Consider the following 25763-nt stretch of genomic DNA (forward strand, 5'->3'; position numbering starts at 1 on the left):
TAATTCAAATTTATATTTGATAATTTCTCTGACAGTGCTGCATTTATTTCACTTTATTACATTTTATTAAGCGGGTTAAATTTCACGCAGCAGGCCGAGGCATACACACACACATACACACATATAGCTGAGCGTACCAGCTTTAAAGCTTTAATTCACAGCATTGCGGCGCAGCCATAAAGTTACAAATAAATGTCAAGCAGCGACATAAGAGGTCCTTCATCAAAATTGATTAAAACGGTACACAATATAACAAGCAAAAACAATAACAACACAAGTGTAAATAAACCCTTGTAACTGCATAATAAATTTTGTTTGAAAATTAACTAAAAATATTGACAACTCAAGTCCTTTTTGGGCTGTGCAGACGTACGAAAAAGCAAGAGCGAAAAGTGAAACAAAAATTTTCTGCTCATTACGCTTAAGCTGAAAATGACCAGTGAACTTCTTAATCCAACGCAATTTTTCGGCAGGAAACATTTTTGCCATTTTCAATAACCAAAAATATTTAATAAAAATTTCTTGAAATTGAATATGAGTGACGTATATATTTATATATAATATAATATATTGGCATAAATACATACATATATCTTTAGTATACTTGTATTTGTGTCGATATATATGTATATGTGTTTGCCATATATAAGCCGCTACGGCAGTCCTTAAGTTCGGCTTAGTGGCTCGTTTTTGTTGCGGCTGTTTGGCCAACATTTATGCGCACTCATACACACACACATAAATATATAGTATCAATATATAAATATGTACATACATATTTATCACTCTCTTTTCGAGTATTTTCCTATTAAATTTCACTTAATCGCATTTTCATTCGCGCGGCTTTTGTAGCCTCGCATAGTGCAGCATTATTTGTTGCCAGATTGCTTGTTAATATTTTATAGCTCATACTCGTATATATGGTATACTCGTATATATTATATTTATAATGTACAGCGCTGCTTTTGTAACTGAAACTCGAATAAAGCAATTTTCGATGGCCTATTTGAAGTTGTGTGTTTGGATTCCGAATTCATAAAACATAAATGTTTGTTATTGTTTTAGTGCGTTGTCATTTGTTATACATAACACACATATACTCATAGTAGTATTGGTGCATGGATGACGGTAATTAAAACTAGCAAACTTTTGTATTTAAGCTGTTAAGTTATTTAATTTTATTATTAGTAAAATGAAATTTATAAACATATCGCTATTGTGGGTTTTAATAAAGTGTGTCGATAAGCTTAAAAGCTTGTCACACAAATCGTTATATGGAGTGTAATTGGGTTAGTTAGCTGAGTATTAAGCAAAGCCATTATAGATCAATAAAGTAGAAAATAAAAATTATATTATTATAATACCCTTCACAAATACAAAATATTGCTTACAGGCATAGCTATATGCTATAGTAATTTAGTAAGAAAAATCTTTAGAGGTTACACCTAATTTCAGTCCATAATCCACCCCAAATTTCTTGAAGATATCTCGTCAACTGAAAAAGTTTAAAAAAAAACAGCCACTTGATTGCGATCGTTTAGTTTGTATTATAGCTATATGCTAAGTTGTCCGATATCGATTCCGATAAATGAGCACTATCTGGGTGAAAACAGGACGTGTGCAAAATTCCACACCGATATCTCAAAAACTGAGTGAGTAGTTCGTGTATATACAGACATACCGACAGACAGACGGATATTGCAATTAAATCGATTTAGCTCGTAACGTTGATCATTTATATATATTGTATACTTTATAGCGTACACCTTGCAATAATTCCAATTAAAAAGATTGTACTGAAACTGCAAATTCTTCCTTAACACCGGAAAATGTAATATCGAAAAGGTTTGAAACCCGATAACAACTCCCACCTGTAGTCAAAAAACGAACCGAAACCGAACTTTCGCCTACCCGGTTAACTTAATTTTTTTCTCCTATAAAAAGAAAATTTGGCTCTCAAAGCAACATTTACTTTCAATAGAGAAAATATAAGAGTAATTATAAATAATGTATGAGATAGTATATATCTAAGTGACATGATGTAACTACTCTAAGTCAGACTCACTCCGATTTAATCATTAATATTTTTAACTCAAACGTTTGTTCGATTTGTCAATCTCTAAATGAAAATGGCAAATCAAAGGCAACTAATACTTGATGGGTTCAATAGTTGGCCTCACTCTTGTAATTGCAAACATGTGAACGAGAAATTATCTTACATATTTAAACCAAAAATATTTTAAGAATCTTATCATAGGTATTTTAATAAGTATATTAAGAGTAACAATGTAGGGCCGAGGTAACTCAATCATCCTTAGTAGAGCTCTGAAGACAAACTGAGTGATTTTAGACTATTTTTTCTTATAGTCTGTCCAGCTTACATATTTATCTACATGATATTTTTAGAAGTGTCAGAATCATTTTTGAAACAGTGGGTAGAAATTTTGCATGTCGAAAAGTAACTTCAAAATCCATTTCTGATGTCATTGCTTTGCGGGAACTGCTGGAAATAAGTGTCTATAACTCATGTGTTGACCGAAAGTTTTTGATAAAACTTTATTTCGCATATTTAAGATCTTAATTCGCCTGCTGATCTGTTAATTACTTAGTTTCGGTCAGTTGTCTGAACTTGCCTTTAAACATGTGATTTAAGTTGGCTACAAAGTCCTTGTCTATTAAGTAGTTATAAAATCAGGATATTTAGAGTTTTATAGTTATAATTATGGAAGTATTTTTTTTCTAACTCCATTTAATGATACGGTAACAGAGCGAAGACAGATGGATGGACTGATATGAAAATAAAGACAGAAATTGAGAGAGAGAGAGAGAAGATGAAAATGTGCTTAAAGTTGGAGATTAAAAGATTGAGTTAAAAAGGGAAAGATATATTTGAAAATAGATAAAGGCGTAGTAGGTTATGTGTAGGTTATGTTAATTAAACAGCTAGAAACGCAGGTCCATTGGTATGCCAAGAAGTCCTAAGTATGTCAAAAAGACCATCGTATATCAGCCTCTAGAATTTGCTAAAAGTTATTTAAGGCAGTTAATATCAAGGTCTAGTAAGTTAGACAAAAAAAGAAGAGTGAGAAAACTCAGATAGTATTAGAGAAAAGAGGTAGAGATAGTGCTAAAAATGGATAATGAAGAAGAAACTTTAAGGCAAGGACTTAATTAAAAAGAGAAAAAGGTATAGATAGAGTTAAATAGTGATAGACAAAGCGATAGAGATAGAGATACAGAGATAATGGGGCAGAGAGAGATATAGAAAAAGGAACAGAGATGCAGATAGCGATAGATACATACAGGCCTAGAGAATGGAGTTGGATATTGAGATCAAGATGTAAGCGGATATATATAGATGTATATATTTGTGTATGTATATATAAATATGTATATAAGTTGTGAAGAAAGAGCAATAGCTTTTTATTAGCTTATATTGAAAGGTAGCCTTCAATATGCTATGTTGCTTGAAATATGTCTTCCACTATTATTTATATGCATAAATATACTCGGGTTCATAATTTTATTCAATTAACAGCGTCAACAGCCATCAACTACCCAGTTCCAAAATATAGCCTTCGCAGCATATGCATCAAAATTGGCCGCCTATCCAGTGAAAAATCAAAATAAACGGAAATTAAATGACAAATGCAGAGCAAGAAACTCGAATATATTTATTTCATGTTTTTGGGCTTCTACAACGGCAACATGATGAAAAAATGGAAAACTAAAAACAAAAGCTAACAAATCTCGCCATAATACACTTGACTGGAAAAGTGGAAAGCAAAAAATTTGTAATTGGTAAAAAAAAAAACATATAAAAACACTCAAAAAGCAATTTGGGGACAGTGAAGAGTAGAAACATGGCAGCGGACCAATGGGACTGACGCATAAATCAGCAAGCAACCGAGAATAATTGTGAAAACCAATACAAATGCAAATACAAGTATGCACTGAGGGCCAATACGTACATGTGCGCATATGTGTGATATATATGTGTGGGTGATGTACTCATATGCGTGTGTGTGTTTATAAACAAAAGTGAAAAAATGAAATACTGTGCGTAGCTGTGGGAATAACACAGATGACAACATTAAATACAATATACCGTTAGCCACTCCAATCTTCAATTAACAACAATTGCGCTTGTTGTATTGCGTCGTTGTGTGCGTGTTTTCGCTTGTGTCATTGTCATTTACGTGTGTAAACAGAGATAGTGAGAGAGAGAGAGAGAGAGACGATCATTTTGTCTGTTTGTTTGCTGTCGTCATTGCTATCGACTGCCACGTCACGGATGTCGAAGTCAACAAAATACACTTCGAACAATTATGCACACACACGTATACATAAGTCTATTTGTGCCGTCTCATGTGTGTGCTTTTCTTATTTGCTGTTTGCCCAGAGTTTGTGCTGAAGCATCCTTCAGCAAATGAGAATTGATCACATGGCAAATTGAAAATATTTAGTTTTTGCCAGCAGCAGCAGCAGCGTCGGCGCCGCTTTATTGCTATTGAGTGCGAAAAATAAATCTATAACACTTATGTGCGCCTAAAAGTGTGCTATGCGCAATGGGATTGCTGTGCAATTTGTGTTGCCTTTCAAGTGGTTATTTTTAAAATTATTCTTGAGTCGAGGCTTTTAAATTCAAATTGCATAGAGGAAATTATTTCTTTTATTTGTGAAAAGCTGTCGTCGGCAGTGAAAGAGCGCAAAGTGTTTGAAATAAGTATTTTTCTGATTTATTTCTTTTTTTTTTAGTTTCAAGCAAAGAAAAGATTTATTATCGCAATCCTTTTAAATATTGAGCAAAATAAAAAACTTCTAATAGAACGGAAGCCTTAGAAGAAAAATAATAATCATTAAATGTAATATGGTATAAATCTTGTTACTAAACTCGGTCTAGATTGGCAATGCGACCGAGAAAATGAGATCAATGAGCAGTTAAACTCAATGCTTCTTATCTCGAGTAGAGAATAGTGCGCGAATGGTTCGGTGATCGACAGTTCCAAAAGCGAGGTCTATGTATTCGCCGATGAATCTAGTGGTGAAACAGGAAGCAGGTTTTTTTGTGTAGCAATCCATACACTGAAGGTATCTTCAAACTAAATGACTGGAATTCAGTCGTTCAAGTCGAAATTTTGACATAAAAAGAGGCATCAAGGCGGCTTCTGCTCTAACCAGCAAGTCTATTAACTCTCTACTTGTAGTTGATAAGTAAGCGCCAAATTAGTATGTTCGCAGCGCCTACACTAAGTCCCACTTCGTTAGGTTATGCAGGGAGGCAGTAATTAGACTTTTAGTGGGAAACTCGGACCAAGTTCTAAAAATTTACAGGTATAGTTTTAAGATGTCTACTTTGACGAAAACGATTTATTTTTTATATTACATGTATCGCCCTCTTAACCTAATTTAACCTTAAGATGCCCTAAACCATTCACTTCCTTCAACGCTCGAAGCAATGGGGCAATACAGCAATGCAGGGCATACCACAAGATTACTTTGGGGTAATGTGAAGGGTAGATAGACCAAAAAGCTTCTACCGGATTTTGGGGGGAGAAAAGACATGTGCAAAGTTTCAGATTGCTATCTCTAAAACTAGTTGACATTTATACAGTTAGATAGAGCTCTTCATACTTATCATTTCTTCTGGATGTTATAAGCTTCGTGACAAACTTTATATATTCAATATATTCCTATTCAGAAAATAAAAAAGCTATAAAGATCTAAACCCTGTTATACCGACCGAAAGGGTTCATTTCTAACCTTTAACTTACGAAAGCCAACTTGCTGGGTAAAGACTTCACATCGATTTTAAACATAAATAAAACAGCGAAATGCTGAATGGTGTAAGCATCATTCGCATACTTATATATTATTAACTATAGGGTTAAATAAGTGGTTGTTTGTTATAAGGTGTGCTTCAAAAGTATTTTTTTGAAATTTTTGTCACAATTTGGAAAACTTTCGGTTATTGTAGTGAGTTGTTATTACTGAATTTCATTTAAATTGCAATCTCTCGGCTATGAAATATTTTGACAGCAGCTTAACTACTCTACAACAATTATATTACTAAAATTGTTTTTATCTTTTATCACATAAAACTCCCTTCCTGCCACTTTTAAGTTTACTGCAGCTTTTGTTGAAACTAAAGTAGGCCAAGACATCTATTTTAATTGTTCTTTACCAAAAATCATTTGAAGTCCTACAAAAGCATTTCAATTAATCCATATAAGTACAAGGAACCACTGCTGTATAAAAGCCTCATAAGTATGCACATTCAATTTCGTTTTTTTTTAGGCTTTCTTCAAGAATGACCGAATTTCCGGCGTACAGTAGTGACCCAGAAACGTCAATTCGGTTTCCGTGCTAATCGCAATGGACGAGCAAATAAGCATGCTCATTGCGAAGCAGTGGCAGTGTAGACCAAAAGCATAAGGAGCAGCACAAGTATTTGCATATGCCAATGCGAAATGTAATGGCGAAAAGAACATGTGGGTCAAGTGTGGGTGCGTGTGTGTGTGTGTGATTTAAATTTCCTTTCTTTCTTGCTCTTCTTCATTTAATTTTATCTGATTTTGCTTGCCACAAAAAGTTAGTAGCACATTTGTCGCTGTCGGTGTACATAAATTTTAATAAAAACGCTAATTAAAGCAGCGACAAGGCGCATTGGCAGAAGAGAGGCGGACATACATATACACATATATAGTTTCAGTGGTGTGTGCGCAAAAAAGTTGATGGAAAGTTACCAAAAAATGCCGAAATCAACTTCTTGCCAGTCGAACTCGCAAACACCGCTCAGCATATCGCTCCGGTACACTTGTACTCACCAAAAACAATGGTGTTGCTGTCTGTAAGTCAACTACTCACCAAATGTCATTTCTCAAGATGAACTTTTCACAAGCGCGAAATTTTTGCGTCGTCAGAATTTCATAACAAGAAAACATCTTAACTTCGACTGCACCGAAGCTATAATACCCTGCACACGTGCAAGCAGCTATATAGCAACTGAAAATGTAAATAAATCTGAAAACATGACCGACCAACAGTTTGCTAGTTCCTTCTTGTTACGTTGCTTGATATAAACAACCCCGAAGTCGAAATAAAGTTACTTAGTGTTTTTGTGAACATTTCATTTTGATTTAGATTAGCCAGGTGATATACAGCTGTATGTTATAATGGTTTGATCTGAAAAATTTAGGTTGCTTTGATCAACAACTCTTACCAAACTTTGCGTCAAATAAAAAAGTTTCATGGTAGTCTCGATCAGTTTGTATGGCAGCTATGTGCCATAGTGGTTCGAACTGAACAATTTTCTCAGAAATTATAACATTCTCTTAGGAACTAATCCATGCCAAATTTCATTAAGATATCTCGTCAAATAAAAAAGTTTTCCATACGATAACTTGATTTTGAGCGTTCAGTTTGTATGACAGCTATATCCTATAGTTGTCCGACATCGACGGTACCGACAAATGACCAGTTTCTTGGCACTGAAAAGAACATGTGCAAACGGTCAGTTCGATATCTCAAAAACTGAAGGACTCGTTCGCGTATATACGTGCAGATGGACCTGTTCAAGGTATAAAAATTCACATTGACAAGCACATTTCATGCGCATCTATAGATGTGTGTGTGCGCGTCTACGTGGAAGTGTGTGTGAGAACTTTTCACCTGCTCTTTCCAATGGGTGCGTGATCTTCCTTACGGCCTTTGTTAATTACAATGAAATCGGAGCGCCTTTATTATGCGCACACACACATATATACACACAAATATATATTTATATACACACATATTTATTTAAAAACATATATACTCATGCATATACCAGCGTATACAGGCTAAATCCTCTTAAATGTGGGCAGATTTCGTAAATTTACTCACCTGTTTTAAATAATTCATTTAAAGGATGTCATTGTTCTCCGAAATATAACACATATTTACATACATACAAATTGGAAACAATTAAAGAAAAACTATATACTCACCGCCGCAGCACATTATAAATGTTATTATTTTCGTTGACTTGCGCTTGAGCTTATTAAGAAATTCAGGTGAGCGGAAAATGTGGGTAAGAAAAAGCATTACATTTTGTTGCATACTTTTGTGCGTGGGTTGGAGTTTTACGCTTTTAGAGATATACCGTTGCTTCTCACTTTAAACCCACTTAACTCCAATGGTGTGCCATTTAATACAAATTGTATCGACAGTTACGTACCATAATGCTTCTTTAATTACACTCCAAATTTTTAGGCTTCTTCCGCGCTTAAAAGTATGCTTCGTTCAATGTAAATTTTCTCATTAAGGTAAAACAAATGGAGTTATTGCTTTATTTCGTCGTGTTCGTTTTTATTTACGTTTTATAGCAAAGTCATTCGACATAAAAGTCAATATTTCATAATTATGTCCTCCAAATTTTGTGTTAAAAAATTAATGTATAGTAGGTAAATGGCGTATATTCCTTCAAAGTGTTCCAAAAAAAATTAAAAATTTAAGTATCGAAAAAAACTATTCGCCATTATCAGTTTAAAAAATATTATTATCTAACAAATAAACCTTTCCTTTTGGATGATGCAGCACTAAGTTATGAACGGACCGCAACCATCTGTTTTTCGTGATACGTTCACATAAATGCCATTTCCGTTTTTTCCTGAACATTTTAGACGGCAGTCTTTGAATGTCATACGTCAATGTACCATTGCTTTTAATATAGAAATTTTAACTGTGTCGTCAGAAAAAATTCACAAAAACAAGCATATTTTTGCAAGAATTAGCCCCTTAATTTAGATTATGGCAACTGAATAATAAAAGCAAAATCGTATTTCGATTATGTTGGCGGTATACCAGAGCAGGAGAGAGTTAGTGAATTTACCAGCTATCCTTGATATAATTTCAGACCTCAGAGTTATCTGGTTGAGTTTATTGTCTAATACATTTAACTTCCAAATATATTTTCACAGACTTTGCAGCGTGTTATTCTTCACTGGCTCTCATAAAGCTGTCTTTTGAAAAATATAAGGCGGCGAGTTTCCTCAGATATTGAAATCGAATGGGTCCTTTCGAAAGAAATCCAAATATACAGGCTTTTAGCGCCAATTGTTTCCTAAAAATCTCCGAATTTAACAGCACCTTTGCTTGTTTAGGCGAGACTTAAGTAAGCCTTGTCCTGTTCTTATTTCTCCCTTAGTTGGTAGAATTGCCATAATATTATTATCTGAGAGTATCCTAATATTCTTTGCAGCTACTGTATATTTGTCGACTAAATTCTCTCCCTCCACATATCAATTTAGCAGAGTTTCGTTAATGTGTCAAGCTCTTGATTCTTGTCGAAAATTGTGAAGTGCCATTTAAGTAATTGAATTCGCTCGAATTCGCTAATTTCTGCAATTGGAATGTCAAACATTTATTTGTGTAAATATTGATTTATTTACTTAGCAGAGATGTTAAGTGTTATTTCAAGTTTAGGCTTTTTGTTGTTGCAAGTGAATTTATAAATTAAGAGCAGCTCACATCAGACGACAAAGAAGCAGTTACCGACGTCGAGGTTATTTTCGAAATTTCAAGAAGGTTTAAAAATAAATTCAATGGCAACACCATTGTAATGGTCTGACACTTTTTTGGGATGTTTTGCATATCGAGATGTGTTTGTGTATGCTAATTTCCAGATGCGTTCAAAAAGCTTTTTGGTAACATATTTTTTTTTTTTAATTTTAATTGACATTTCCTATTTTGAGACCTTATAGTAAATATGTAGAAGAGTATGTATTCATATATATTTGGAACCGTTATTTTAAAATCTATAGCTTTGAAAAATAACATATTTAATTATTTTCCACTCGTTTGATCCAACACCCCATATACTATATCTTCACATATGCATATATATTCAATCAAATGCATATACATGTGTATAGAAATACATATATACATTAGGGTATCGGCCCCCTAAAGTTTCAAGTTTTTCCCTCAGCGTTCATACAAGTGATTAATACATTCTGTGTTGCGCATACGACATGGTGTACCATATGCTTACATTACAATTAATGCATAACTTTAACTGCTTAAAACTCTTAAAAAAATGCTTTTGTGAAAAAAATTATTAAGACCTTTTTGGAGAGCAGACAATTTTTTATAGGAATATGATTTTCTCAAAATTTTAGTTTTATTTGCTTAGAAGATAAAAAAATTTATTGCAAAAGATAAAAAAATCCCATGCTAAATCCATGAGAAAAGCAAAATGATTTAGGTACGGCTTAAATTGAAAAGAAGATGTTATTTTTTAAGGCAAAATTTAAACATCAGGGGGCGTATGTAGAAAAAAATTAACTTGGAAAAAAGCGAACACCCTACTATACACATAAACCCGCTTATATACGTTTGGGTGTGCAATTTGTGTCGCAGTTTGTTTCGATTTGTATTCCTTTTCATATTTTATTTTTTTATTCCTGACTGTGTTCACACACTGATTTGCATAATTTGTTTTACAAATTCATCTTCCATGTCAGAGAAATTTACAAAGTTTTTGATATATGGGTTCCACAAGTCGCAAATATTTATTCACGTGTATGTAAATGCAAAATTGTACAAGCTCGTAAAAACACATTCTCATACAAACGCACATATGTACATTTGCAATTTATGTATGTTTTAATGTCAACAGTTATAATACTTTTTAATACTCACACGTAGACAATCGGTGGCTTTGAATCTTGTATGCCGTTAGTAGAAATGTCGTGTGATTTGTTTAAATGAAAATATAAATTTTGAAAATTATATGACAATTTAAATAAAAACATGTAAGGTGGCACTAATTTCGCGCGGAACTGGAACTAGTAGACCGGTGTTCGACTTTACTCAAAATATTAAAGATTAATTTCGGTACTATTAAATTCAGTAAATAAGCCAGAGTGTTATAAATTTGAGAATAATATTTCACTATTAATTTTTTCTAAATTGGTTTCATTCATAATTTCAACTAACATTCTAGAGCGATGAACAGACTGCTCTCATTCAAAATATTTTTATGACCATCAATAATTTGTTTTATACCAATTATTTAATGCCGATATTTTAATTTTGAATAAATTTTAAAAGTTTATTTTTATCAAAAACTTTCACACAGTTATCAACGCTTCTAAAAAAAATTCCAATACAAATCTCTCCTAAAACTATTTAGCTCGATAGCCTTTTGCAGTTATACACTTCCTTTGTCAATTTAAATTATTAAAAGCATAGGTGGCAACTTTTTTAAAAAAATATTTTAAACTGTAAATCATATTTATCGCCTCTTTGTTTGTTACTCACAATGTAATCATTTCTTTATCTGATTTGTTGAATTTTGAATATTTTTAACAGCTGGCAACTCTCTTTAAAAAATATATTTTTGTTTCAACGTCTACAGTTAATGCTCTTACTTCAATATTTTTTACCTTATGCATAGTTTTTGTTAAAAAATTTAAAAGGGTAATAATTATTTTAATAGTTTTTCCCTTAAACTCCAAAATCTTTGTAAGATGATATTCCGTTTGTGGCGATAATCTTGCTAATTGTTGCAGTCAATAGTCTTTAATACCATTTTTTAAGAAGTTTTACTTTAAAACAGTTTTCCAAAATTGTTCAAATTCTGCTTTTTAAAAGTTAGACATAGTTTTCTTTCGCTCTTATGCCCTCTCTAAAGTTCGTATGCATCTACCATACATATTTATTTAAAAGCTAGGAACCACAAGCTTTTTAAAAACCCTAGTTCATAAGAACCCAAATTATCTAAATATGCTAAATATTCACACACAGATTTTTAGTAATAAACAACCGTAATATTTTGGTAAATGTCTTGAGTATTATTCTCTTAAAAAGCAGTCGGTATTTCTGAGTGGTTTTTAGGTGGAGATTAGGTTTCTAAATTATTTTTATGATTGCGAGTACTCTATATGGATACAATTTTTTAGAAAGCTATGTTAACTTCAATATTAATACTTAATATCGACTTTGAAAATAATATTTTTTGACTTAAGTTTTTTTGTATTCGTTATCGTTCCAAAGTGCTAAGAATAACCGAAAGTACTTTGAAAGTCATATAATACTTTCAGTGATACTATCAATTACAGAATACTGTTCAACAGTTTTGAGTTTCATATCTTACTAATACAACAGTGTGTTAGGGATTTTGTTTAAGTAATCAGTAAATTAATTTAAGAACACAAGAGGTCTTATAACAGTGCAATTTTTTTCAGATTACCGTTAACTTACTTAATTAATACTAAAAAGTTACTTATCATAGCTTTTTTAAATTACTCATAAAGGTTTTTTCTACTTTTTGGTTTACGATTATATTTGTCTTTTAAAGTAGTGTTAATCATAGACTGAAGCTGCTAAAACTTTTTGAGGTTATGTCGTTAAAAATTTCACTTTTAAAATCCGTCAGCGTATTTCGTAAAGTATTTTATTTTAGTTTCCACACGAAGTTAATGTGGGTTTTATATAAATTGTCAAAGCTTCAGTCAGTTGTATATTCAACATTCGTTAGGCAAAATACTCAAAGGGTGGCAAGTCAAAGCAGCCAAAAGTAGAGCAATCAAACTCAAAACTACAGTAAAGTTGTAACATGATTTATTATGTTGGTACATATGCATATTTTATATTTATTTTTTAGTTTACAAAAACACATGTTCCACCAAATAAATAGCTATATTCCAGTATACGAGTATATATATATACATATCTCATATGTGTGTATGATTCGTAGTTTATTTGCACAATCAGTTAGCCGTGTGATGAGAAAGAGAAACTGCTATTGCCGCAGGCTATTTGCATTTGATTTAAAGTAAATAACAGCACTTCCGACACCTAGCGGGCGTCGCTGTGTACAGCTCTCGTATGTGTGCAGGTGAAACTCATATTTGTTGGTGTTTTTAGGTATGTGTAAAAACAAACAGAAGCATACAAGTGTGTGTATGTGTGTGTATGTGAATGCAACATAAAAAATCGTGTTGGCGGCAAAATGTTTTTGAAACTGCAATTTGTAACAATTTGACAAAAGTCGAGACATGTTGTGCCGCATGTAAAGGGCTGATGAGAAATTATGGCAGGCATTCAAATGTTAATGGAAATACATTCATTTTTTGGGCTATGCCATATGTATGGTATATGTGGGTATGCCTTGTAGAAGCAACTTTGTTCACCCACTCAAATATGTACAAGATGTACAATATGTTTGTATGATTCATATACACTCGGAAATTACGAACCTTAAATTTTGCAGGTAGGAACCAAAAGAGTTTTTCTATGATGCTTGAATGTTTTGGATAGAGTTGTCACCTATCTGAAACACAAAGTTGATTACAATATGTAAATTGTAGTATATGTAGTTTCACTGAGCAGCCAAGTCCCTTCAAAAACAAAAAAAATTATATATTAAAATTACTTATTTCGAGATAAATTATGAAAATATTTAAAGAAGCTTTTGGCTAAAAGTATTATGGGATGAAGTGTTTACCTATGTTAAACCATTAAAAAGTAGTAACATGGAGTTGCCTTCTTTGGTAATAAACTTCAAAATTCAATACTGTGAACAGTATGTTAGAATAACTTAAAAATCTTCAGAAAAATGTGATTAGCATTGTTACCTCTTCCACTCTCTTCATTCGCATAAAAAGGTACCAGTTTTGAACTCTTTAACTTTCTAGATTTTTAAAGAATGTAGGCAACATTTCGAGCCAATTCAATATTATCATATTCAAAGTCAAAAATCATTTAGCTCTGTAAATTTTTTTTTTATTTTAATCAATTAACCCTCCCAGTTGTTCTCTTTATATACTAAGGCCTTAACCTCATCGAAAATGGACTAAACCTATAAAAAGAGTGGCACAGTTTATTATACAAGACGTCGCTATAATCTCCGAAGAAATTGTTCAGATCTGACTAGTATAGTATGGCATGAGTTTTTGCCAAAGGCATCTCTACAGTACCGAACATATTGTTTAGATCGGACATAGCATATAGCTGACATTAAAAATGGCCGATCAAAACCAAGGTAAAGCTCTTTTAATACCGCAAAAATGCTTCCCGAGTAATAAGTTGAAAAAGAGGCAATATTTTAGACGTTTAGAGGGAAACCTAACCTGAAAATATATCTTAAATTTCAACCTCAGTAAAATAAAACGGATTTTCTGCATAGCCCCACTAACATATTTGCTAAGATCGGCGTTTACTTCATGATTTGATCAAGAAAATTACAAAAGTAGTTAGAAAATTTCATCAAAAAACTTAAATTTAAATTAAAAAATTATATATTACACCGGTCAACAAAAAAATTTTTTTTTCGATTTCTGTTTTAATGCTCAAGTACTGATTATAGGCATTGAAAAACACTGGAATTTTTATTTTTAGCTCTTAAAGTTTGCTTTAACCTGATACGAATGGGACTGATTTGATCATACGAACAAAAAACAAATACCAACAAAATTTTTACAAAAGCAAACTTTAACCAAAAATCATTTTTGTCTTAATTTTTGGTGTAGGAGAAACTGAAATTTAACAAGCAGAAGTCAGACCCAAAAATATATGCAAGAAAAAGTATAATGATTCAAAGAATGTTGTAACTAGTAGAATTTATATAATACTCGCACATAAACATACCATGCTATGACCTTATTTCTATTCACTCAGGTCACATGTACATAAGTACCGTTATAGATTCAATAACTCAAGTGTGTACAATCCTACACCACTTTCCTCAAAAGAAAATTGAGTCGCTACAAATTTAGACACATAGAGTTGGGGAAATGAACAAAACGTGTTGAGTGGGAACTACACGCCGGCTCAATATGCCAAATAAAGTTGCAACCTGTGGCATTTTTTACATTTTTCTTACACAAGTATGTCTTTTTGTGCCTTTTTGCACTTGACACACTCGTATTTAGCTATTTCCTGCCGCTCAATGTTTTACGATTGCAATCGTTGCTTCGTTTAACGCGAGTCACCAAAAGCCATTTACCTTTTAGAAGCCTTAAATTGGCGTGTATTTGTTTTTTTTTTTGTTTGTGTTCGCTCTAGCGCCTGCTGTGTTTGAATAAACAACATGCTTGCCAAGTAATATTATATAATGGACCTGTTGCCAACCGAAAATACCATATATTTTATGTGCCTTTTAAAGAGGAATGTGTATGTGAGTGAGTGTGTGTGTATGTGTCTGAGATTTAATACACAAGCTCACCATAAAATTATTATAAAACGGAAAATCATTAGGGTACTTCGTGAGCGCACTTACAACGAAAACAGCAAAAAATACATAAGAAATTACATTAGGGTAGTTCTTAAAAATTATTGGTGTAATGTTTTTTCCAACTACCCCCCAAATATAAAATTTCTGTTTCATAAGATTTCATTATATTTCAAAATTTTCGGCCTCAATTTAAATACTACCCTAATGCACCTATAATAATAATTGCTCTCATTATACCCTGAAGCGAGAATATTACACTTGCTACAAAGTTTGTAACACCCTAAAAGAAACGGCAGAGAATCTATAAAAGACTTATATACTCGTAAGTGATCAGCGTGTACGAACTGAATTGATTTCGTTGTGTCCCTCTGTATATACGGGAACTCGCACCTCAGTTTTTGAGATATAGATCTGAAATTTTGCAGACGTCCATTTCTTACCAAGAAGATGCTCATTTATCGAAACGACCGATATCGGACCAATATAACATATAGCAAGTATACAAATTGATCGAACGGAATCAAACCCCTGTATGCAAAAGTTTTTTATTTGACAAGATATCTTCACGAAATATGGCATGGGTTATTTTCCAAGACAATGGTGCAAGTTCCGGAGAAATCATTCAGATCGAATCGCTATAGTATATAGCTGCCATACAAACTTCTTGTAAAGAAGCTTTTGTATTTGTGAAGGATATTATAGCTCCGGTTCAACCGAAGTTTCTGAAAATTTTCACATTTTTATTTTAAATGAGCACCAGCTTAATGCTTACACAACTCACTCATAAATTTGAAATCTGCAGACTCTCCTAAAGCTGCCTTTCAAAACCACTGAGCCTATTGAAATATGAGATAAGCCATTTTACCGTTAAGCCTGTTTGAGTGAATACATACGAACGTGTGCTTTCAACTGTTTCTGCATTAATGTCAAAGGCTACGTGTTGGCTGTCGAGATTTTAAGGGTTCACAGGTAGTAAAATTGGCATAAAGTATTTCAAGTATTTCAAATACTTCTCAATAAATATGTTTCTTCAATATTAAATTTTTTCATTCGCTTGGCTAAGGATAATCCATCAATTTCACCTTATACATTTTAAACTTCGTAATGGAAAAATTAGTTGGGGATAAGTTTCCAACTGAGTTGCTTTGTAAAATTTTTTTCGGAGTTGATTAAATGGTTATGTATGTACTCCTGCATTTTTTTTTTTTTAAATCCAACCTTCCAGTTTCACTTGAAAGTTTAGAAAGAATATTCAAGTATGTTTGTTTACAGTCAAAGAAACAATGCAACTATGTAAAATATTTAGTAGAGACCCTGAAACGTCAGTAAACTCTATCCAGAGTGCAGCTGACTTGAGATACATTTAAATGCACGTGCTTTTCTGAAGGCGAGAATAATTTCAAGATTCATAGATTTCAACTTTAAGAAATTCAGATATAAATAGAGCGAAAAATACAACCATTGAATAGCTGCTTTCTAAGAACCTGTATTCTATTGAACGTTAAGAACTTGGTAAAGCACTAGTCTAGATGGCTTCAGTTGAGACGTTACAATTCGAGACATAAAACGTCTTTTGATTACTAAAAGGTTGCCATATATTATAATTTATACCTTATAAGATTATTTGGAAATCAACCTTAAAAACAATGTTTTTCATGTCGTTGCCGAGATAACGTACGAACCTACGTCCTTTTCACTTAATTTTATTAAAATATATATCATTCGAAAATCGATCTATAGCGTACACAGTTTAGGTAAGGTTAGATGGGTGTGCGCTAAAGATGGCGTGGGGTCACACTTAGACTGCTATGTACAAGCATTTGTGAAGAGAGATGAAAGCTTCTATAGTATCGATAAAATGGTTTAAACATATCGTAAATATGCTTAGCTGTTTTATTTCTATTTTCCCCTATTTCACCTGGATGTTGAAAAGTAATCCCATCAAGAAGCAGTATAAAATTAAAACACGAAATTCAATAAAACTAGCGCCGTCTATGTGTGAGGCCCGGGGCTTTTTAGCCCATGTGTTATGGAACCGAGGTTTTTTAATATTGATCCGGCAAAGAGGGGACATTCTAAAAGGAGGTGTCGTGATGATTCTATCTCACCTTCTTCCAAACAGCTAATGCTACTGTCAACAGGTAAAATATGCCATCTAACCGCCTGAATCCCGATCGGGTAATGTTCAGATAGAACTCCTGCACCCATTTACGAGATCGCGTAAGAGATTTACTTTGCTGAGAGTGAAGAGCTCACGAGACATTGTATGATTCACACTGGGCCGATGTGTACTGCATATACACAAATGCTAGTGGAATTTATGAATCGGTTTTACATACGTCTGACCCCTAACTGTTCTGCGGTCTGAGAAACTTCCCTAATTTCTCACATCTTGAGCAACAAATTTGGTATCATGTTTATTTCCGATATAAAGTCAATCGTTATGCACAAAGTCTTTTATATTCCGTATATTGGGCCTAGAAGAGATATAAATCGATTTTGCTCAACTTTAGATAAGCGTTTTCATATGCCGTAAGCATAATTTGTTACCAGTTTTGCTCTCATATTTTCATTATTGCTTGACTAGTAGAATATAGTGTGATGTATATTAGAATGGTATTATATATAAAGTAGGCGTGGTTATGAACTTATTTTACTAATTTTTTACACTTTAAAACCATGGAACTTTTACATTATTATATCGACACTAGAAAATATGTTATACTTTGTAAACCTCTAGATAAAGTTTGCCATTTAGTCAACAACACTCAGAAGTAAACTTCACGGACTCTGTAATATGTAGATAAGCATGACGAGCTGAGTTAATTTAGTCATGTCAGTCTATTTTGTCTATACGGGAATTTTGAAAAATTTTGCACACATCCATTTTTCCTCAAGGAGCTGCTCATTTGTCGAAACCGTTGATAGTGGACCATTATAGCCTTCAGCTGCCATACAAACTGAACGAGCGCTTGTAAGGAAATTTTTTTTGTGTGACAAGATATCGTCACAAAATTTGGCATGAGCTATTGCCCACAGCATTGCTACAATATCCGAAGAAATTTTCTAGATCAAACTACTATATGATATAGCTGCCACACAAACTGAACGATCAAAATCAAGTTTTATATGGAAACTTCTTTATTTGTGAAAGGTATTCTAGCTGCGGTGCAGACATAATTCACATTTCTTCCTTGTTTATATTTTTTCATTTTTTTATAACGGTCTCTAAAATATGCCTTTTTCAAGTTACCTAAATAACTTATGGAGTACGGTGTACGAATCAAATGTCAATGACACTTCACAGTTCATTTAATCTAATTCGTAGCCCATTTCACACTAAGTAGCTGTCACCCTAGACCATTCCAGCAACAACAAACAAAGCATATATTTCATTTCAGTTGAAAACTGGATAAACCTGTTACGAAATTTCACCGCTAACATTAAACAGTGCACCAAGACCCCTCAACAGCTAACAATAATTTTTTGTTATACATATATATTTGTCTAGATATATATACAAGTATATATAAAATGTATATATAAATACATTCCAAATACGAGCGCTCCATATCAAAGTAGCCCACAATGTTTAGAGGCGTGCATGACCATGACATTACTTTTCAATAGGCTTGCGGCGACAACATGAGCCTGACACCTTCGATTATCGACGATAATAAATTGCAGCCCTGAATTGGCAAGATTGTCGGCGACAAGCGATTGCTTCCGGTCTATTAGGCGTGTAAATTGAATCAGACATGCAGGCGTGCGGAGAGAAAGGAAGAACGAGAGAAGCAGACGAGCAGACAGACAATTGAATATGAGAAAATAAAATAAAGTGAACGGAAAAATAAATTAAAAAATAAACGAAAAGCATAAACAACAAAAAACTGCGCAGACAGTTTTGGTTTGAGGCGCTAAAAAAGCGAAACGTATTTGTGTATGTGTGTATATGTATGTGTTTGTATATAATTGTGCTTGTGTTGTGGTGCGCCAATACACTTCTCAACACTCGCATTACTCACCACAGTCAAAAGAAGACAGTGACTGAGCATATTAGCGCATAAACACAGCCTTACTAGCGAGCATATCTATAATAAGTCCGTACGCCTAAAAGTATGCAACAGGCCTTTGGTATCTACCAGCGCCGACAAGACTGTCATACTTTATAAAAGTTACTTTTTTTATTGCTTGTAAAATTCTTACAAAGCGGCAGTCATAAACAAGCACATTTATATACATTAACATAGTAAACTATATACCTACGTGTTTATATATTTATATATTCAAAGAAGACCGGCACCCCACTTTTTTATAATAATATTTTTTTCGATCACTCCATTCGCGCTTTTGCACCGCCACCACTTGTTAACTTGTTTATTCTTGTGTACGTCCAAGCTGCCATGTTGTTCACTTGTTGGCTTGCTTGCCCCACTTGCAACATCTTGGCCACGCGCCAAAGAACAACAATTCAAAAATAAATATTTTTTCCCCCGTTTGCTTAGTCTTTATATACTCGTACATACAGTATACATATAAATATATTTTTTTACTTAGAAGCACTTTTTATGACTTTGAAATATTATTTGAATGATTTTGTTATTTTCACTTAATTTCTTTTATTGTACTAAAACGACTTTGTGGGTATTTGATTAGAATTAATGTGGTTGCAAATAGCTCACTGTCCTATTAGTCAGCTAAAATGGACGTGACGAGCAAATTTACAACAAAAATCTTTATGACTTTTAATGTCGCATTGAGTATTGTAAAACGTTAAAGAATAATATTGCCGAGTTGCGCTGAGGCTCAATCTACTTTATTTTAATATTTTCAAGTATCATAAATTTAAGTGTTATTTTGAAAGAAATTATTTTATTTTGTTTTTATTTGAGAAAGTAGGTTAAAGTAGCAGTTTAGATTAAGTTATACTGGCCGGCTTTCATGTCATACATAGAACCACTGAGCCATTGTAATGACAGATAGTCGTTCAGCTTAATTTGAGCTGAACTATTCGTCATACGTCAATGTTTTTTGCGAATGTTAATAGCAACTTTATATCTAATTAAGCTGCTTCCTCTATTTCCTTGAACTGCGAAGCTCCTAAATATCTAAGACGAGTTCTAGATAATGCTGAACAGAAGAAGAGAAGGTGTTCCAGCGTCTCTGGCATGCCTATTTCCCTGCGCCTTCTGCAAATATCGTCGTTACTTATGCCTATGGCCAGGCACGCATGTGATACCAGTATTTTGTGACCTGTCACTAGGCCAACAACCGTCCTGTAATCCTTTCGCGACCGTGTGAGTAAAAAGCCTGCATTTTTTCCTTAAAGTAGACGGTGCAATTTGACTACAACAAAGTGGGCTATCGGAGAGTGTTTGTCTGGAAAGCCTGAAACTCGAAAAGTATCTTAGACATTACGCAGTAAAATTTGAGAATATGTTGTTTAGTTTTCTTTTCAAATATTTTTCAACTTTTTTGTTTTTTTTTTAAATATTCTGGTCGCTTATTAACCCTTCTAGATCTTTCGCATAAAGTGGATCTGGATACTCCCAACTTCATACCAATTTTGTTGGAATGTCCTTTGGAGCATTCACTTATGTTTAATATGTGGTATTTGAGGGACCATTTCCACGTTTCCCCAAGTTGTGATGAGAGTAAGAAAAATTATATTAATCAAGCTTAATAAAAAATAATGATTCAACTAATTATGCTCTTGGTTCCTTCGTTTGCTCCTGATTATTTCCTGCTTAAATACGATTTTCATTTTCTGTGATATTACTAATTTTGTGATCCTGAACCACTCAGTTATAGATGTGAGATGGCTGAAGATTCAACATTTCCAGTCTCAACTATTAAATTTCTGATACTAAATGAATTTATATATGTACTTAGAAATATTTTTTAGTATGATTGCCACCTATTTATAAAATAAAAAAATTGAATAAGTCATGGAATTCGGTCAAATAATTTCATCATAGTTTTAATTGGGGTTAACTAGAGTTTTGTTGTCATTGTTTTAGACATACACATGTCTACCAACAAATAACCGCAAGTCTGCGCAAACATTTTCATCCGCACGCCATTATTTAGAAAGCAATTTGTAATATATGGTTGTAAAAATATTTTTTTTAATTTCTTTAAAGGTGGCAACTTTGTTAATTTTTTTTTAAATTAAATTATCTAAAATATACTTCTCAAGTGATATAATTCACAAAAATTTAAGAAAATTAAAATTTTCGAAAAGGTGGCAACTCCAACTTAAATATGTGTACAAACTTCACATTGACACCTTCTTTTCAATTTTCATTGGAAGAATCTACAATTTAAGCCAAAATTTATTTTTCGCTTTTCTTAAGAAGTTTGTATAGTGCAGAGATTAACGGCAGTCTTTGCATCGATAGACGACACAAAAACTTATAATGAATATCTTAAGCTTAGAAAATGCAAATTTTTGCAAAGCTTTACCAAATTTGATATGGTTAAATGCGCCTTACTATTATGTAATTAAATAATACAAAGCCATTTTTAGTGAAATTCAATTTCGACTCTTTGTTATTGTAATTTTCTCCTAACTATGCATAATTCTAACTAAACTAAAAACTTTCCGAACTTATCGCCAACAATCATCAATTGCCTGCACAACTGCTTGAAAGGGCCGCCTTGTGTATGCCCTTATAAATATTTATACGCATCTACTATGCCTGTGTGTATGTATGAGTGCGTGTGTCGGGCAGAGAGTTATCCACAAAATTCGTACATTAAAGATTTGCATATGAAAAGCACATAACAAATCTATTTTGGCTCCAAATTCAATTTCACACAACAAAATACACGCGCACAAATTTACTTTATTCTACTCCAGCACCACAGTTGCCTCACTCACGCCATCAAGCGAACTATGCTTGTACGCTTCAGCGCCTTCAAAGCATTAGAAATTGTTAATTCTATATAGTACCGACGATGATGTACTAATGAAATGCGTCTGCGCTAAATAAAATATTCAAATTATATTCAAATCAAATATTTAATTTTATACTCTCGCTATGCGTAAGCAAAGAGCAAGAGTAGATGATCAACAAACGCAACAACAACAACAACAAATGCAAACATACAACAAAAACAGCTCAACAACTACTACAAATATGCCCTTAGCAAATCTAACGGAACTAAATTAAATTTCCAACACTTAAAATAGCGCCAGCAGCTTTCTCACGGCAAGTACAATATATACGAGTGTACCACGACGTATAAGTAACCTGCCGCATTTCAAATACTTTGCGAAAAACGAAGTACTAACACTTACACTAAATTATATATTTGTATGCATGAAGTCGTGTGAAACGTTGAAGTGCATTGTTATAATTCTCACAATTGAAATATTTTTGCTTGACCCCACTTTGGACTTTCATTTCTCATACTTGGCTTTTCTTTTGCTCCGTCTATTTCATGCAATTTTTATATAGCAATCCTTCATTAACTACCATTTTTATTGTTGTTACTATTTCTAAGCACACTATTACTTTCGTTGAAAATATAATTCCGTTGCTATTTCTGCGTAATTCACTTTAAGTCATCATCAACTCTAGGGAATTCCTTAACTCTACTGCAGCCCAATGGCATTCCGCACTGGGCATTCACACTGGCATTAGATATGTTAGCACGTTGGCTGTTGAACTTTTGGGTCAAGGCAACCATGAGCAACTATGAGTTCGCCGACACTCAGAGCAACGCATTACCCAACGCAAGCACCTGTAATTGGCATAAATATTTTATGTAATTAATTACAAAGGAAAGTATGAGTATGAGACAATAAAGCTGGAATAGGAGTTTTTAGAGTCGACTGTGCGGTTGATTAACTATAAACAAAGGAAAATCATTATAAAATAATAAAACGAAAGCAATGGTTCCTAGAAGAACACCTCAGACTTTGGAACACAAGCAACACAAGGCATACCATAAAGTGACTTTGAGGTAGTGTTAATGGTGTACAGACCAAAAAGCTCGTACTTCTAGGCAAAAGGGATCTGAATAATATTGTAGGGGTCATCTCAGGGCGACTACCCTTAAGATTCGATCTTCTGAAAATGGGAAAAGTGGATTCGGCGAAATGCAGAACATGCGTGGAGGATGATGAGATGCTGGAGCATTATCTATGCGATTGCCAGCTTTCAACCGGATGAGACGGGATATATTCCACGGACCCCAAAGCTCCTACTTGAGAGCCATTGGACAGCTGGGGTGGCAAAAATCAGGTTTAATACCAAATCCAGCCAGTAACACAATAGACCTAATGATGGCCTAACTGCGGCCGCTGGCGCCTCCCTTATCAACCATCCAACCAACCAAGTAGTATAAAGACCTTATATCTCCTTGCATTTTATTGGAATTAGATGCATTCTTCTTATGGCGGTGATTTCTGTAATTCAAATATTATTGAAATAAGAATTTATTTAAAGAAGGTGCGAAGCTTGAAATCGGTAGAGAAATCACTAAAGGAGTCATCATCATCATCACTTCCTGAATCTCCCTATAGCATATGGTTTCAATGGTTTCTGCTATAGAATTCCTGTTTATGTTACATGAATTATTCACCTCCAAATCCGTTGTGCAGGCTGCCGGAGTCGAGTGATTTCTCGATACACGATTATCCCTTTGAAGACTTTTCAATCTTGACGATGCGATGCATATTGAAATTAACTCTTATTCGATCTCATAGCCGCTGAACGCTGTCCAGCATTGCGTATTGGTTATTCGAAGCTAACCCTTATACCTAAAGGTCTTTCACTATCCGTAATCTGTGACACATACGAGACCAAAAATTTCGGAAAAATGTTTGATATGTATATCTTATGAACCAAAGTTAGTGCCAGATTCGATTTAGCCATGTCTGGCTATCTGTCCACCTGTCTGTATATATGCGCACTAGTCTCCTAGTTTTTGCGACATCGATCTGAAACTTTGCACAGGTTCTTTTCCCCTGAAGAAGCTACTTATTTCTCTGAACGGATCAATCTAATCGATAAAAATTAAGTTTTTGTATGAAAAACCTTTAGATTTGCCAAGGTAACAATTTAGTTAACAATTTTTTTATTTTCTTCTGTTTTTTAAATTTCTCAACATAAAGTTGCCACTTAACTTACAATGTATAAATTTATGCAAATATTTTGACCTTACCGATATTCGTAGCGCGCGTGAATAGCCCACAGAACTGTTGCTGCTAATGTGTTGTCACATCGATTAAAAAAGTATATAAGTAGAAATATTTGTAACAAAGCTGGTAATAGTATGGATTAACTTTATCTACTTGTATATATAGTGCAATTTTAAGTCATACATACATATGCATGTATATTTTTATTACAAATACATATATAAAATTATTAATGAATTTTCTGTTTTTAAGAGTATTTTTCATCGCTTGTTCCCTTCAATCAAAAAAAGAAATGTCAAAAACAAGAAAATTACATTTTCCAATATTCCAAGTAATTAATGGTTGACATATTGCCTGTTGACAGCTTAAATGCATGCACAGCAAGTCTGGCTCAAGCCCCCTTCGCTTCGCGCAAAAGCAATATAGTTATTTTTCACATTGATTAATCAATGACAAAAAGATATTTATGCTCATTTATATGCAACAACATATGTACATACATATACCATAAAATTATAAATGAAAATTCTCAAATGGCGGATGCTGATTATGAGGGCTTATTGACTAGAGTGCTTAAGATAACTTAGCACATAAATCGAAACAGTATTTATCTATGCATTTTAATATGTAATAATTTTTATGTAAGTATAAAATTACTGCTAAATATATGGATAACTGATTATTTGGGCGCTAATTCTATCTTTCAACCTGAAATTAGACAAATTACTTAAGTGCAAAAATGTCATATAACTTTTTCGAAACTTTAAATAGTATTTTCAAATTTTAATGTATTTTTAAAATATAATTAGAAATTTTCAATATTCCAAAGGCCATTCAGTTCAAAAGTGGCCACAATTTTCAGTTCACCTAGCATCTTAAATTAAATAGACCACACTGAGGTAAAGGCGCAGCCTTTGAAAATATACTTGCCACCAAACACGCACTCACACAATTCTATATTTATATATTCACTTATATAAATGTACCTAAAAATATCTACATGTATGCACATTTCTATAAGTATTCACTTAATTTTATTATTCACACATTAGAGTAAATGTAGCATTTTGACACTTACTGATGTAGACACGTGCAACAGGCATTGTGCCAATCCGTCAGCCGTCACACAATTTTTCTTTAAGTAGGTCAAAAACGACCCAAAAGTGGATAGTAGACTCTGCCAGCTTAGAACATACATACATACATAACTATTTAATAATTTATTAAAAATAGTAAAACTAACGCATACATAAATAGCCGCAGACAAGAGAACATTTCAATATACTCACATGTCCAACGGTTGTCTGAGACTTGACAATGTGCTATTCGACATTTTCTAAAACAGCCCACGTCACAGTTGTTATTTTTGTGCCTGAATGAAAGTTATTTATA

At 33.3% G+C, this 25763-nt stretch overlaps 1 protein-coding gene across 8 annotated transcripts in view; it reads left to right on the forward strand.

Annotated features, from left to right (window-relative positions):
• The window catches only part of LOC106623211 (potassium channel subfamily T member 2), a 373175-nt gene that overhangs the window by 236856 nt on the left and 110556 nt on the right, over positions 1-25763 (forward strand). The window lies entirely within an intron of this gene.

This window comes from Bactrocera oleae, chromosome 4, assembly GCF_042242935.1.
Source record: "Bactrocera oleae isolate idBacOlea1 chromosome 4, idBacOlea1, whole genome shotgun sequence".
Lineage (NCBI taxonomy): Eukaryota > Metazoa > Arthropoda > Insecta > Diptera > Tephritidae > Bactrocera > Bactrocera oleae.